This window comes from Pristiophorus japonicus, unplaced genomic scaffold, assembly GCF_044704955.1.
Source record: "Pristiophorus japonicus isolate sPriJap1 unplaced genomic scaffold, sPriJap1.hap1 HAP1_SCAFFOLD_523, whole genome shotgun sequence".
Taxonomy (NCBI): Eukaryota; Metazoa; Chordata; class Chondrichthyes; family Pristiophoridae; genus Pristiophorus; species Pristiophorus japonicus.
In genome coordinates, this window is record NW_027254430.1 from 1,305 (window position 1) to 16,044 (window position 14,740).

Here is a 14,740-nt window from a genome sequence, read left to right on the forward strand (position 1 = left end):
TAAGGATTTCCCTCAGTTCCTCCTCCTTACTAGACCCTCCGACCCCTTTTATAACCGGAAGATTGTTTGTGTCCTCCTCAGTGAATACTGAACCAAAGTACTTGTTCAATTGGTCCGCCATTTCTTTGTTCCCCGTTATGACTTCCCCTGATTCTGACTGCAGGGGACCTACGTTTGTCTTTACTAACCTTTTTCTCTTTACATATCTATAGAAACTTTTGCAATCCGTCTTAATGTTCCCTGCAAGCTTCTTCTCGTATTCCATTTTCCCTGCCCTAATCAAACCCTTTGTCCTCCTCTGCTGAGTTCTAAATTTCTCCCAGTCCCCGGGTTCGCTGCTATTTCTGGCCAATTTGTATGCCACTTCCTTGGCTTTAATACTATCCCTGATTTCCCTTGATAGCCACGGTTGAGCCACCTTCCCTTTTTTATTATTACGCCAGACAGGAATGTACAATTGTTGTAGTTCATCCATGCGGTCTCTAAATGTCTGCCATTGCCCATCCACAGTCAACCCCCTAAGTATCATTCGCCAATCTATCCTAGCCAATTCACGCCTCATACCTTCAAAGTTACCCTTCTTTAAGTTCTGGACCATGGTCTCTGAATTAACTGTTTCATTCTCCATCCTAATGCAGAATTCCACCATATTATGGTCACTCTTCTCCAACGGGCCTCGCACAACGAGATTGCTAATTAATCCTCTCTCATTACACAACACCCAGTCTAAGATGGCCTCCCCCCTAGTTGGTTCCTCGACATATTGGTCTAAAAAACCATCCCTTATGCACTCCAGGAAATCCTCCTCCACCGTATTGCTTCCAGTTTGGTTAACCCAATCTATGTGCATATTAAAGTCACCCATTATAACTGCTGCACCTTTATTGCACGCACCCCTAATTTCATGTTTGATGCCCTCTCCAACATCACTACTACTGTTTGGAGGTCTGTACACAACTCCCACTAACGTTTTTTGCCCTTTGATGTTCTGCAGCTCTACCCATATAGATTCCACATCATCCAAGCTAATGTCCTTCTGAACTATTGCCTTAATTTGCTCCTTAACCAGCAATGCTACCCCACCTCCTTTTCCTTTTATTCTATCTTTCCTGAATGTTGAATACCCCTGGATGTTGAGTTCCCAGCCCTGATCATCCTGGAGCCACGTCTCCGTAATCCCAATCACATCATATTTGTTAACATCTATTTGCACAGTTAATTCATCCACCTTATTGCGGATACTCCTTGCATTAAGACACAAAGCCTTCAGGCTTGTTTTTTTAACACCCTTTGTCCTTTTAGAATTTTGCTGTACAGTGGCCCTTTTTGTTCTTTGCCTTGGGTTTCTCTGCCCTCCACTTTTCCTCATCTCCTTTCTGTCTTTTGCTTTTGCCTCCTTTTTGATTCCCTCTGTCTCCCTGCATTGGTTCCCATCCCCCTGCCATATAAGTTTAACTCCTCCCCAACAGCACGAGCAAACACTCCCCCTAGGACATTGGTTCCGGTAATTATAAATATTAAACAGCTCTGAGACCGACCCTGGAATTACAGCTCCCCTCTCCTCTTCTCATCCTGGTTTACTCTCTCTCCCACATTAAAAATCTCTCTCTCCCTTCCCCATCATGACCCATTCTGCATCTTTTTTTCACTCATTCTTCTTTCTTATCCTCTCTCCTTCCCATCTCTCCCTCCTTCCCCTCCCTGTTCTCAGCACCCCTCTCTCTCCTTCCCCTCCCTCTCTTTCCCCTTCCCCTCTCTCGCTTTCCCTTTCCTCGCTCTCCCCTTCCCTTCTCACTCTCCCTCTTTCCCCTCTCTCTCCTCTCTCCCCTTCCCTCTCGACTTTCATTCTCTCCCCACTCCTTCCCCTCCTCTCTCCCCTTCCCCTCTCTCCCCTTCCCTCTCTACTTTCATTCTCTCCCCACTCCTTCCCCTTCTCTCCCCTTCCCCTCTCTCCCTTTCCCCCTCGAGAGACACACAGAGAGAAAGTGAGAGTGTGTGAGAGAGACAGAGAGAGTGAGAAAGTGTTGTGTGTGCAATAACTCAACAGACAGATGACTGTAAACTCCGAACAGGTACACACCTGGCTCTACTTTATTCGGGCCCAAAGTGATTACATTACAAGATGGCTGGCCTTTTATACCTGGGCTGTACACGCGTGTGTACAGCCCAATGACCTCCGACAGTGGCCCCACCTGGTGGCTAGTAACCCCAAGCACACATACATGACAGAAAGAGAGAGACAGAGAGACAGAGAGACAGAGAGATTTGGACAGAGTGTGACTGAGTTGCCTTGCGATGTTTTACTACGTGAAAGACCCGATATATCGATGTTGAGAGGTGAATATTGAAGAGACGGAGGCAGGAGTCTGGGGGATGAGACACAATCTGAGCGTTTCACTGACCCCTCCTCATTCTTCAAACACACAGCACTAACTGGGGAATGACCCACATCCCAGGGCAGGTGGTTCCATCGCTCAGGGCTTAGAGCACTGGTCTAGTAAACCAGGGGTCGTGGGTTCAAATCTCACTGGGACCTACTCAAAATTAGCTCAGTATTTAAATTGACTGTCAATTAACAAGGGCTTTAATTATAAATATTAACAACGCTGAGACTGACCCTCAAACAACAGGCCTCTGTCTTGCTGACACTCTCTCTCACTTTCCCAATCTCTCTCTGCTTTCCATGTCATGACCTGTTCTGCATTTTTTTTTCCTGCAATCTCACTTTCTCCATCTCTCTCCCCTTCCCCTCTCTCGCCCCTTCCGCTCCCTCCCCTCCCTCCTCTCTTTCCCTCTTTTGCCTTTCTTTTCAGATTCTCCCCTGCTCCCTCTCTCTTCCCTTCCTTTCTCTCTCCCGTGCCTCCTCCCTCTCTCGACTTCCAATCTCTCTCCCCTCCCCCACTCGCTCTCCCCCAATCCGCTCTCTCCCATTCCCCTCTGTCTGACTCCTTCCCGCTCTCTCTCCCATTCCCTCTCCCACTCATTCCCCTCTCTCCCTCCTTTTACAACATCCAAGCACTAATCTCTCTCACAGAGCCGACACAGACACGATGGGCCGAATGGCCCTCCTTGTGTGCTGTGAGATTCTGTCAATGTTCAGGGATGAATCACCGAGAATGATTATTCGGGCCCCATCTCCTTGTTAACAATAGTAAGATGCAAACAGGAGTGGATGTGGCAGGTGGCTCCATAGCTCAGGGGTTAGAGCACTGGTCTTATAAACCAGGGGTCGTGGGTTCAAATCTCACTGAGGCCTACTCAATTTTGGCTTCTGTTACTGAATTGACCGTCAATCGGCGACAGGCCGACACCATCAACAGGAACCGCTCACTCCGCACTTTACAATCTGCCCACAGCACTTTCACTTCCCACCCCCAGTCTGTATCCCACCTTTTCCACATCCAGTCTCAGAGACACCGATATATCATCGACTCATAGAAACTTGCAGCAGGGAAGGAGACCATTTCGGCCCATCGTGTCTGCACCAGCTGACCAAGAGCGATCTGCTGGGCAGGGCCACATTGTCCGCATGTCCCAGACACGAGACTCCCAAAGCAAGCGCTCTGCACGGAACTCCTTCACGGCAAGCGATCCAAAGGTGGGCAGAGGAAACGTTACAAGGGACACCCCTCAAAGCCTCCCTGATAAAGTGCAACATCCCCACCGACACCTGGGAGTCCCTGGGCCAAAGACCAGTCCGCCCGGAGTGGAGGAAGTGCATCCGGGAGGACGCTGAGCACCTCGAGTCTCGTCGCCGAGAGCGTGCAGAAACCAAGCGCAGGCAGCGGAAGGAGCGTGCGGCAAACCAGTCCCACCCTCCCCTTCCCTCAACGTCTATCTGTCCCACCTGTGACAGGGACTGTGGTTCCCGTATTGGACTGTTCAGTCACCTCAGGACTCATGTTTAGAGTGGGAGCAAGTCTTCCTCGATTCCGAGGGACTGCCTATGATGATGATATGATCCCAGTCTGATCCCACTTTCCAGCTCTCGGTGCGTAGCCCTGTAGCTTACGGCACTTCAAGTGCACATCCAAGTACTTTTTAAATGTGGTGAGGGTTTCTGCCTCTACCACCCTTTCAGGCCGTGAGTTCCAGACCCCCACCACCCTCTGGGTGAAGGAATGGAGGTCTCCCCTCAGCCTCCTCTGTTCCAAAGAAAACAACCCCAGCCGATCCAATCTTTCCTCGTGGCTAAAATTCTCCAGTCCCGCCAACATCCTGGTAAATCTCCTCTGCACCCTCTCCAGTGCAATCACATCCTTCCTGCGATATCCTGACATTTCCCAGTTCCTGCCTTCGCTGGTTTTCGGCTCGAGATGCGGCAATGGACACAAGATGATCCAGTTGGGATTTTCCACAAATAATTAATCCCACGGCCACATCGGTTTGACCCTCGGAGGGCACTCTGTAAATTCACCAAATTTATTAAATGCACACCTTACCCCCGCCCTGTGGTTACGCTCGAACTGTACACAACACTGGTTAGGCCACAGCTGGAGTACTGCGTGCAGTTCTGGTCACCACATTACAGGAAGGATGTGATTGCACTGGAGAGGGTGCAGAGGAGATTTACCAGGATGTTGCCGGGACTGGAAAACTTTAGCCATGAGGAAAGATTGGATAGGCTGCGGTTGTTTTCCTGGGAACAGAGGAGGCTGAGGGGAGATTTAATTGAGGTGTATAAAATTATGAGGGGCCTGGATAGAGTGGATAGGAAGGACCTATTTCCCCTTAGCAGAGGGGGTCAATAACCAGGGGGCATAGATTTAAAGTAATTGGGGGTAGGTTTAGAGGGGATTTGAGGGGAAATGTCTTCACCCAGAGGGTGGTGGGGGTCTGGAACTCACGGCCTGAAAGGGTGGTAGAGGCAGAAACCCTCACCACATTTAAAAAGTACTTGGATGTGCAATTGAAGTGTCGTAACCTACAGGGCTACGGACCGAGAGCTGGAAAGTGGGATTAGGCTGGGTAGCTCTTGGTCGGCCCGTGTGGACACGATGGGCCGAATGGCCTCCTCCCGTGCTGTAAATGTTTATGATTCTCTGATTCTCTCTCTCACTCCTTCCCACATTCTACCCGTCGTAAACTAGAGGTGATCCAAAACTCGGCTGCCCCATGTCCTAACTCACACCGAGTCCCACTCACCCATCACCCCCTGTGCTCGCTGCCCCCATGACCTAACTCGCACCGAGTCCCACTCACCCATCACCCCCTGTGCTCACTGCCCCGTGTCCTAACTCGCACCGAGTCCCACTCACCCATCACCCACTGTGCTCGCTGCCCCGTGTCCTAACTCGCACCGAGTCCCACTCACCCATCACCCCCTGTGCTGACTGACCCGTGTCCTAACTCACACCGAGTCCCGCTCACCCATCACCCCCTGTGCTCACTGCCCCGTGTCCTAACTCACACCGAGTCCCGCTCACCCATCACCCCCTGTGCTGACTGACCCGTGTCCTAACTCACACCGAGTCCCGCTCACCCATCACCCCCTGTGCTCACTGCCCCGTGTCCTAACTCGCACCCAGTCCCGCTCACCCATCACCCCCTGTGCTCATTGCCCCGTGTCCTAACTCGCACCGAGTCCCGCTCACCCATCACCCCCTGTGCTCACTGACCCATGTCCTAACTCGCACCAAGTCCCACTCACCCATCACCCCTGTGCTCACTGCCCCGTGTCCTAACTCACACCCAGTCCCGCTCACCCATCACCCCCTGTGCTCACTGACCCATGTCCTAATTCGCACCGAGTCCCACTCAGCCATCACCCCCTGTGCTCGCTGCCCCGTGTCCTAACTCGCACCGAGTCCCACTCAGCCATCACCCACTGTGCACGCTGCCCCATGTCCTAACTCGCACCAGGTCCCGCTCACCCATCACCCCCTGTGTTCGCTGCCCCGTGTCCTAACTCGCACCGAGTCCCACTCAGCCATCACCCACTGTGCACGCTGCCCCATGTCCTAACTCGCACCAGGTCCCGCTCACCCATCACTCCCTGTGCTCACTGCCCCGTGTCCTAACTCGCACCCAGTCCCGCTCACCCATCACCCCCTGTGCTCACTGCCCCGTGTCCTAACTCACACCCAGTCCCACTCACCCATCACCCACTGTGCTCACTGCCCCGTGTCCTAACTCACACCCAGTCCCACTCACCCATCACCCCCTGTGCTCACTGCCCCGTGTCCTAACTCACACCGAGTCCCACTCACCCATCACCCCCTGTGCTCACTGCCCCCGTGTTCTAACTCACACCGAGTCCCGCTCACCCATCACCCCCTGTGCTCACTGCCCCGTGTCCTAACTCACACCGAGTCCCGCTCACCCATCACCCACTGTGCTCACTGCCCCGTGTCCTAACTCGCACCCAGTCCCACTCACCCATCACTCCCTGTGCTCACTGCCCCGTGTCCTAACTCTCACCGAGACCCGCTCACCCATCACCCACTGTGCTCACTGACCTACATTGACTCCCGGTAAAGCAACCCCTCGATTTCAAAATTCTCATCCTTCTTTAAAATCTCTCCATGGCCCCTCACAACTCCCTATCTATGTAATCTCCTCCGGCCCCACAACCCTCCCTATCTCTGTAACCTCCTCCAGCCCCTACACCCCTCCCTATCTCTAACCTCCTCCAGCATCTACACCCCTCGAGATGTCTGCACTCCTCTAATTCTGCCATCTGACCATCCCTGATTATAATCGCTCCACCATCGGTGGCCGGGCCTTCTGTTGCCTGGGCCCCAAGCTCTGGAACTCCCTCCCTAAACCTCTCCACCTCTCTACCTCTCTTTCCTCCTTCAAGACGCTCCTTAAAACCGACCTCTTCACCTGCCCTAATATCTCATTTTGTGGCTCGGTGTCAAATTTTTATCCCATAATCCTCCTGTGGAGCACCTTGGGACGTTTCACTACGTTAAAGGCGCTATATAAATATACATTATTGTTGGTGTTCCCTCTGTCTCTCCTCTTCCCCGTCTCTCTCTCACTCCTTCCCCTCACTCTCCCCTTCCCTCTCTCTCACTCCTTCCCCTCACTCTCCCCTTCCCTCACTCTCACTCCTTCACCTCACTCTCCTCTTCCCTCTCTCTCATTTCTTCCCCTCACTCTCTGCTTTCCGCTCTCTCACTCCTTCCCCTCACTCTCCCCTTCCCTCTCTCTCCCTCCTTCCCCACACTCTCCCCTTCTCTCTCTCTCACTCCTTCCCCTCAATCTCCCCTTCCCTCTCTCTCATTCCTTCCCCTCACTCTCTCCTTTCCCTCACTCTCTCCTTTCCGCTCTCTCACTCCTTCTCCTCACTCTCCCCTTCCCTCTCTCTCACTCCTTCCCCTCACTCTCCCCTTCCCTGTCTCTCATTCCTTCCCCTCACTCTCTCCTTCCCTCTCTCTTGCTCCTTCCCCTCACTCTCCCCTTCCCTCTCTCTCCCTCCTTCCCCTCACTCTCCCCTTCATTCTCTCTCACTCCTTCCCCTCACTCTCCCCTGCCCTCTCTCTCATTCCTTCCCCTCACTCTCCCCTTCCCTCTCTCTCACTCCTTCCCCTCACTCTCCCCTTCCCTCTCTCTCACTCCTTCCCCTCACTCTCCCCTTCCCTCTCTCTCAATCCTTCCCCCTCACTCTTCCCTTCCCTCTCTCTCACTCCTTCCTCTCACTCTCCCCTTCCCTCACTCTCACTCCTTCCCCTCACTCTCCCCTTCCCTCTCTCTCACTCCTTCCCCTCACTCTCCCCTTCCCTCTCTCTTGCTCCTTCCTCTCACTCTCCCCTTCCCTCTCTCTCCCTCCTTCCCCTCACTCTCCCCTTCACTCTCTCTCACTCCTTCCCCTCACTCTCCCCTTCCCTCTCTCTCATTCCTTCCCCTCACTCTCCCCTTCCCTCTCTCTCACTCCTTCTCCTCACTCTCCCCTTCCCTCTCTCTCACTCCTTCCCCTCACTCTCGCCTTCCCTCTCTCTCACTCCTTCCCCTCACTCTCTCCTTCCCTCTCTCTCACTCCTTCCCCTCACTCTCCCCTTCCCTCTCTCTTCCTCTAATAGAGCCCCACCTAGTGGACAATCGATGTAATAACAACTACTGACACGCTCCCCTCTCTCTCTCCTTCCCTCACTCTCTCTCTCTCTCTCTCTCCCCTTCCCACTCTCACTCTCTCCTTCCCTCTCTCTGTCCCTTTCCCCCCTCTTTCTCCACTTCCCCACTCTCCGCTCCTCTATCTCCACTCACTCCTCAATCTCTCTCCTCCCCCTCTCTCTCTCTCTCTTCTTTCCCTTCTCACTTTCCCCTTCCCCCTCTCCAACCTGTTCCGGCTCGAGAGACAGTGAGTGACAGAGAGAAAGTGATCGAGAGACAGAGAGAGAGAGACAGTGATACAGAGACAGAGAGACAGAGCCAGAGTGTGACTGAGTTACCTTGGGATGTTTTACTACGTGAAAGACTCGATATATCGATGTTGAGAAGTGAATATTGAAGAGACGGAGGCAGGAGTCTGGGGGATGAGACACAATCTGAGCGTTTCACTGACCCCTCCTCATTCTTCAAACACACAGCACTAACTGGGGAATGAACCACAATGCAGGGCAGGTGGTTCCATAGCTCAGGGGTTAGAGCACTGGTCTCATAAACCAGGGGTTGTGGGTTCAAATCTCACTGGGGCAGACTCAAAATTCGTTCAGTATTTAAGTTAGCAAGGGCTTGAATTGTAAATATGGTCAAATACTTTATTAAGATGGAGAATGACAGAAGTAATTCAGAAATGAGGGGCCTGAAGTTCAGGAAAGGTAACTTTGATGGTATTAGACAAGAATAGACTGGCCAGTGATCCTGGATTGACAATGGCAAACATTTAAAGATCACATGGATGAACTCCAACAATTGTACATCCCTGTCTGGAGTAAAAATAAAATGGGGAAGGTGGCTCAACTGTGGCTAACAAGGGAAGGATAGTGTTAAATCCAAGAAGAGGCATATAAATTGGCCAGAAAAAGCAGCAAACCTGAGGACTGTGGGAGTATTTTGTAACACAGCAGAGGAGGACAAAGGGTTTAACCAGGAGGGGACGGAAATAGAGTATGAGAGGAAGCTTGCAGGCTTCTAAAAAAATTTGTGACGACAAACATAGATCCCTTGCAGTCAGATTCAGGTGAATTTATAATGGGGAACAAAGAAATGGCGGACCAGTTAAACAAATACTTTGGTTCTGTCTTCACGAAGGAAGACACAAATAAGTTTCCGGAAGTACGAGGGGACTGGGGGGTCCAGTGAGAAGGGGGAACTGAAGGATATCCTTATTAGGTGGGAACTTGTGTTCGGCAAATTGATGGGATTGAAGGCAGATAAATCCCCGGGGCCTGATAGCCTGCATCCCAGAGTACTTAAGGAAGTGGCCCTCAAAATAGTGGATGCATTGGTGATCATTTTCCAACAGTCTATCGACTCTGGATCAGTTCCTATGGACTGGAGGGTAACTAATGTTATGCCGCTGTTTAAAAAAGGAGGGAGAGAGAAAGCGGGTAATTATAGACCGGTTAGCCTGACATCGGTAGTGGGGAAAATGATGGAATCAATTATTAAACATGAAATAGCAGCACATTTGGAAAGCAGTGACAGGATCGGTCCAAGTCAGCATGGATTTATGAAAGGGAAATCATGCTTGACAAATCTTCTGGAATTTTTTGAGGATGTAACTAGTAGAGTGGACAAGGGAGAACCAGTGGATATGGTGTATTTGGACTTTCAAAAGGCTTTTGACAAGGTTCCACACAAGAGATTAGTGTGCAAAATTAAAGCACATGGTATTGGGGGTAATGTACTGACGTGGATAGAGAACTGGTTGGCAGACAGGAAGCAAAGAATCGGGATAAACGGGTCCTTTTCAGAATGGCAGGCAGTGACTAGTGGAGTGCCGCAGGGCTCAGTGTTGGGACCCCAGCTATTTACAATATACATTAATGATTTGGATGAGGGAATTGAGTGTAATATCTCCAAGTTTGCAGATAACACTAAACTGGGTGGCGGTGTGAGCTGTGAGGAGGACACTAAGAGGCTGCAGGGTGACTTGGACAGGTTAGGTGAGTGGACAAATGCATGCCAGATGCAGTATAATGTGAATAAATGTGAGGTTATCCACTTTGGTGGCAAAAACATGAAGGCGAATATTATCTGAATGGCGGCAGATTAGGAAAAGGGGAGGTGCAACGAGACCTGGGTGTCATGATACATCAGTCATTGAAGGTTGGCATGCAGGTACAGCAGGTGGTGAAGAAGGCAAATGGTATGTTGGCCTTCATAGCGAGAGGATTTGAGTATAGGAGCAGGGAGGTCTTACTGCAGTTGTACAGGGCCTTGGTGAGGCCTCACCTGGAATATTGTGTTCAGTTTTGGTCTCCTAGCCTGAGGAAGGACGTTCTTGCTATTGAGGGAGTGCAGCGAAGGTTCACCAGACTGATTCCCGGGATGGCCGGACTGTCATATGAGGAGAGACTGGATCGACTGGGCCTTTATTCAGTGGAGTTTAGAAGGATGAGAGGGGATCTCATAGAAACATATAAAATTCTAACAGGTCTGGACAGGTTAGATGCAGGAAGAATGTTCCCGATGTTGGGGAAGTCCAGAACCAGGGGACGTAGTCTAAGGATAAGGGGTAAGCCATTTAGGACCGAGATGAGGAGAAACTTCTTCACTCAGAGAGTTGTTAACCTGTGGAATTCTCCACCGCAGAGAGTTGTTGATTCCAGTTCATTGGATATATTCAAGAGGGAGTTAGATATGGCCCTTACGGCTGAAGGGATCAAGGGGTATGGAGAGAAAGCAGGAATGGGGTACTGAGGGAATGATCAGTCATGATCATATTGAATGGCGGTGCAGGCTCGAAGGGCTGAATGGCCTGCTCCTGCACCTATTTTCTGTGTTTCTATATTCCTATGTAAGACAGAACCAAAGTATTTGTTCAATTGGTCTGCCATTTCTTTGTTCCCCATTACAAATTCACCTGATTCTGACTGCAAGGGACCTACATTTGTCTTCACTAATTGTTTTCTCTTCACATATCTATAGAAGCTTTTGCAGTCAGTTTTTATGTTCCCTGCAAGCTTACTCTCATACTTTACTTACCCCCTCCTAATTAAACCCTTAGTCCTCCTCTGCTGAATTCTAAACAACAGACTCCCCTCACACCCTTCCCCCTCTCCTCTTCTCGTCTCTCTGACACTCTCAATCCCCTTCCAAATCTCTCTCTCCCTTCTCCATCATGTCCCGTTCTACATCATTTTACCCCCTCTGCCTTTCCCGCTATCTCACTTTCCACATCTGTCATTCATTCCCTTCTCCCCCCTTCCCCCTCCCTCACCTCACCCACTCTCCTTCCCCCTCTCTCTCTTCCCCCTCTCTCCTTTCATTCTCTCCCCACTCCTTCCTCTCTCTCCTTTCTCCTCCATCTTCCCTCTCTCTCTCCGCTCCCTCTCTCTCTTTCCCCGCCCGCTCTTTCCCCGACCCAGTCTCTCCCCACTCTCTCCCCTTCCCCTCTGCCCTTTCACTCTCCTCTCTCTTTTCCCTTTCTTTTCCCTTTCTTTTCAGATTCTCCCCTTCTCCCTCTCTCTCCCCTTCCTTTCTCTTTCACCTGACTCCCCTCTTTCTCCCCTCCACCTCTCTCTCACTCCTTCCACTCTCTCCCCTTCCCCCTCTATCTCACTCCTTCCACTCTCTCTTTTCCCTTCCCCTCTCTTTTCTGCTCCTTCCCCTGTTTTTCCCAAAGCAGTTGGCTCCATAGCTCAGGGGTTAGAGCACTGGTCTTGTAAACCAGGGGTTCTGAATTCAAATCTCACTGGGGCCGACTCAAAATCAGTTCAATATTTAAATTCAATGTCAATTAATAAGTGTTTTAAACATAAATGTTAAACAGCTCCGAGACCGACCCTGCAGCAATCGTCTCCTCTTGTCTCCAGTAATCTCTCTCTCCCTTCCCATTCTGCATCTTTTTCCTGCTGAAAAACTTTCCCCGTCTTTCACACACTCCACTCTCCCCCGCTCACCCTCTCTCCTTCCCCCTGTCTCTCCCCTTCCCCTCTCTCCCCCCATCCTTTCACTCTCTCTCTCTCCGTCCCCCCTCTCTATCCCCTCGCCCCTCTATCTCTCTCCCCATTCCCTGCTCTCTTTCCCCTTCACATCTCTTTCCCACTCCTCCACTCTCGCTCTCCCATTCCCCTCCCACATTCACCTTCCTGCCTCTCTCTCGCTCTCCACTTCCCCTCTCTCCCCTTCTCTCTCACTTTCATTCACCCCCCACTCCTTCCCTCTCTCTCCCCTCCCACTCATTCCCCGACCACCCTCTCTCCCCTTCCCCCTCTGCCTTTTCACTCTCCCTTTCCCTCTCCCCTCCCCTCTCTCTCCTCCCCGACCTCCTCCGTCTCTCTCGTTTCCATTTCTTTTCACATTCTCCCCTTCTCCCTCTCTTTCCCGTTCCCATCTCTCCTCTCCCCTTCTCTCTCTCCCCTTCCCTTCTCTCTCTTCCTCCATGTCTCCCCTTCCCCCTCCCTCTCATTCCTTCTACCTCTCTCTCACTCCTTTCACTCTCTCTCTCCGCTGCCCCCTCTCTCTACCCTTCCACTCTCTCTCTCTCACTCCTTCCCCCTCTTTTTCCCTTTCCCCCCTCTTTCCCCTGCCACACCGCTCCCTTCACCCCCTCTCTCTCCCCTTCCCACTCTCTTCATCCCTGTCTCCATTCCCTCTCTGTCCCCATCCGTCTCTCACTCCTCCCCTCTCTTCCCCTCCCCCTCTTTCCCCTCTCCCCTCTCTCCCTCCCTTCCACACTCTCTCTCTCTCCCCTTCTGCTCCCTCTCTCTCCCCTTCCCTCCCTCCCTCTCTCTCTCCCCTCCCTCTCTCTCTCCCCTTCCCCATCTCTCTCACTCCTTCCCCCTCTCTCTCTCCCCTTCCTCCTCTGTCTCCCCTTCCCCCTCTCTCTCACTCCTTCCACTCTCTCTTTTCCCTTCCCCTCTCTTTCCTGCTCCTTCCCCTGTCTCCATAGCTCAGGGGTTCGAACACTGGTCTAGTAAACCAGCGGTCGTTAGTTCAAATCTCACTGGGGCCAACTTGAAATTAGTTCAGTATTTAAATTCGCTGTCAATTAACAAGTGTTATAATTATAAATATTAAACAGCTCTGAGACTGACCCTGGAATAATAGGCTTCTCTCTCCCCTTCCAAATCTCTCTCTGTCTTCCCCATCATGACCCGTTCTACATCTTATTTCTGGCTTTCCGCTCTCTCCACTTCCCTCTGTAATTACATTCTCTCTCTCCTTCCTCCTCCATCTTCCCCCTCTCTAATGACATTCTCTCACTCCTTCCTCCTCGATCTTCTCTCTCCCTTTCCGCTCTCTCCACTTCCCTCTCTAATTACATTCTCTCACTCCTTCCTCCTCCAGCTTCCCCCTCGAGAGATGGCGAGTGAGAGATTGAGGCAGAGTGTGACTGAGTTGCCTTGGGATGTTTTACTACGTGAAAGGCCCGATATTCGTTGGAATTCAGAAGAATGAGAGGTGATCTTATCGAAACGTATAAGATTATGAGGGGGCTTGACAAGGTGGATGCAGAGAGGATGTTTCCACTGATGGGGGAGACTAGAACTAGGGGGCATGATCTTAGTATAAGGGGCCTCCCATTTAAAACTGAGATGAGGAGGAATTTCTTCTCTCAGAGGGTTGTAAATCTGTGGAATTCGCTGCCTCAGAGAGCTGTGGAAGCCGGGACATTGAATAAATTTAAGACAGAGATAGACAGTTCCTTAACCGATAAGGGGATAAGGGGGCGGGCAGGGAAGTGGAGCTGAGTCCATGATCGTTTCAGCCATGATCGTATTAAATGGCGGAGCAGACTCGAGGGGCCGTATGGCCTACTCCTGCTCCTATTTCTTATGTTGCCCTCTCTCTCCCCTTCCCCTCCCTCTCTTTTCCCTTCCCCCCTCTCTCTCACTACACTTCTGCTCTCTCCCCTTCCCCACTCCTTCTCACTTCTTCCCCTCTCTCTTCCCCTCGCTCTCTTTTCCACTCCTTCCCGTCTCTCTCACCCGCTTCCCCTCTCTCTTCCACCCTCTCTCCCTTCCCCTTATTTCTCTCTCCCCTTGCAGTCTCTCTCTCCCTTCCCCTTCACGACCTGTTCTTAATCTTGTTACCCCTCTCTCAATTTCCCGCTATCTCACTTTCCCCATCTCTCACTCATTCCCCTCTTCCCCCTTCACCCTCCCTCGCCCCACCTTCTTCCCTTCCCTCCTCTCACTCCTTCCCCCTCTCTCACTCCGTCCCCCTCTCTCCCCTCCCTCTCCCCCTCTCCCCCCTTCACCTCTGCCATTTCACTCTCCCTCCCCTCTCTTTCCTCCCCTCCCTCCTCTCTCTCTTCCCTTTCTTTTCAGATTCTCCCCTTCTCCCTCTCTCTCCCCTTCCTTTCTCTCTCCCTACCTCCTCCTTCTCTCCTCATCCCCTCTCTCCCCTTCCCCTCTCTCTCACACCTTCCCCCTCTTTCTCACTCCTTCCACCTCTCTCTCACTCATTCCCTCTCTCTCCCCTTCCCTCTCACTTTCCCCTTCCCCTCTCTCTCTCCCCTTCCCTCTCTCTATCCCCTTCCACTCTCTCTCACTCCTTCCATTCTCTCTTTTCCCTTCCCCTCTCTTTCCTGCTCCTTACCCCTGTCGTTCCCAGAGTAGGTGGCTCCATAGGTCAGGGGTCAGGGGTTAGAGCACTGGTCTTGTAAACCAGGGGTTGTGAG

General features: G+C 51.6%; 3 non-coding genes across 3 annotated transcripts; all 3 read left to right on the top strand.

Moving 5' to 3' along the window:
* The first annotated feature begins 2,463 nt into the window (after positions 1-2,463).
* trnat-agu (transfer RNA threonine (anticodon AGU)) lies at positions 2,464-2,536 on the top strand. Its single transcript has one exon. It is a non-coding gene; the product is annotated as a tRNA-Thr (tRNA).
* A 647-nt stretch (positions 2,537-3,183) lies between these two features.
* On the top strand, positions 3,184-3,256 carry trnai-uau (transfer RNA isoleucine (anticodon UAU)). Its single transcript has one exon. It is a non-coding gene; the product is annotated as a tRNA-Ile (tRNA).
* An 8,486-nt stretch (positions 3,257-11,742) lies between these two features.
* On the top strand, positions 11,743-11,815 carry trnat-ugu (transfer RNA threonine (anticodon UGU)). The gene has a single exon. It is a non-coding gene; the product is annotated as a tRNA-Thr (tRNA).
* Positions 11,816-14,740: the final 2,925 nt, after the last annotated feature.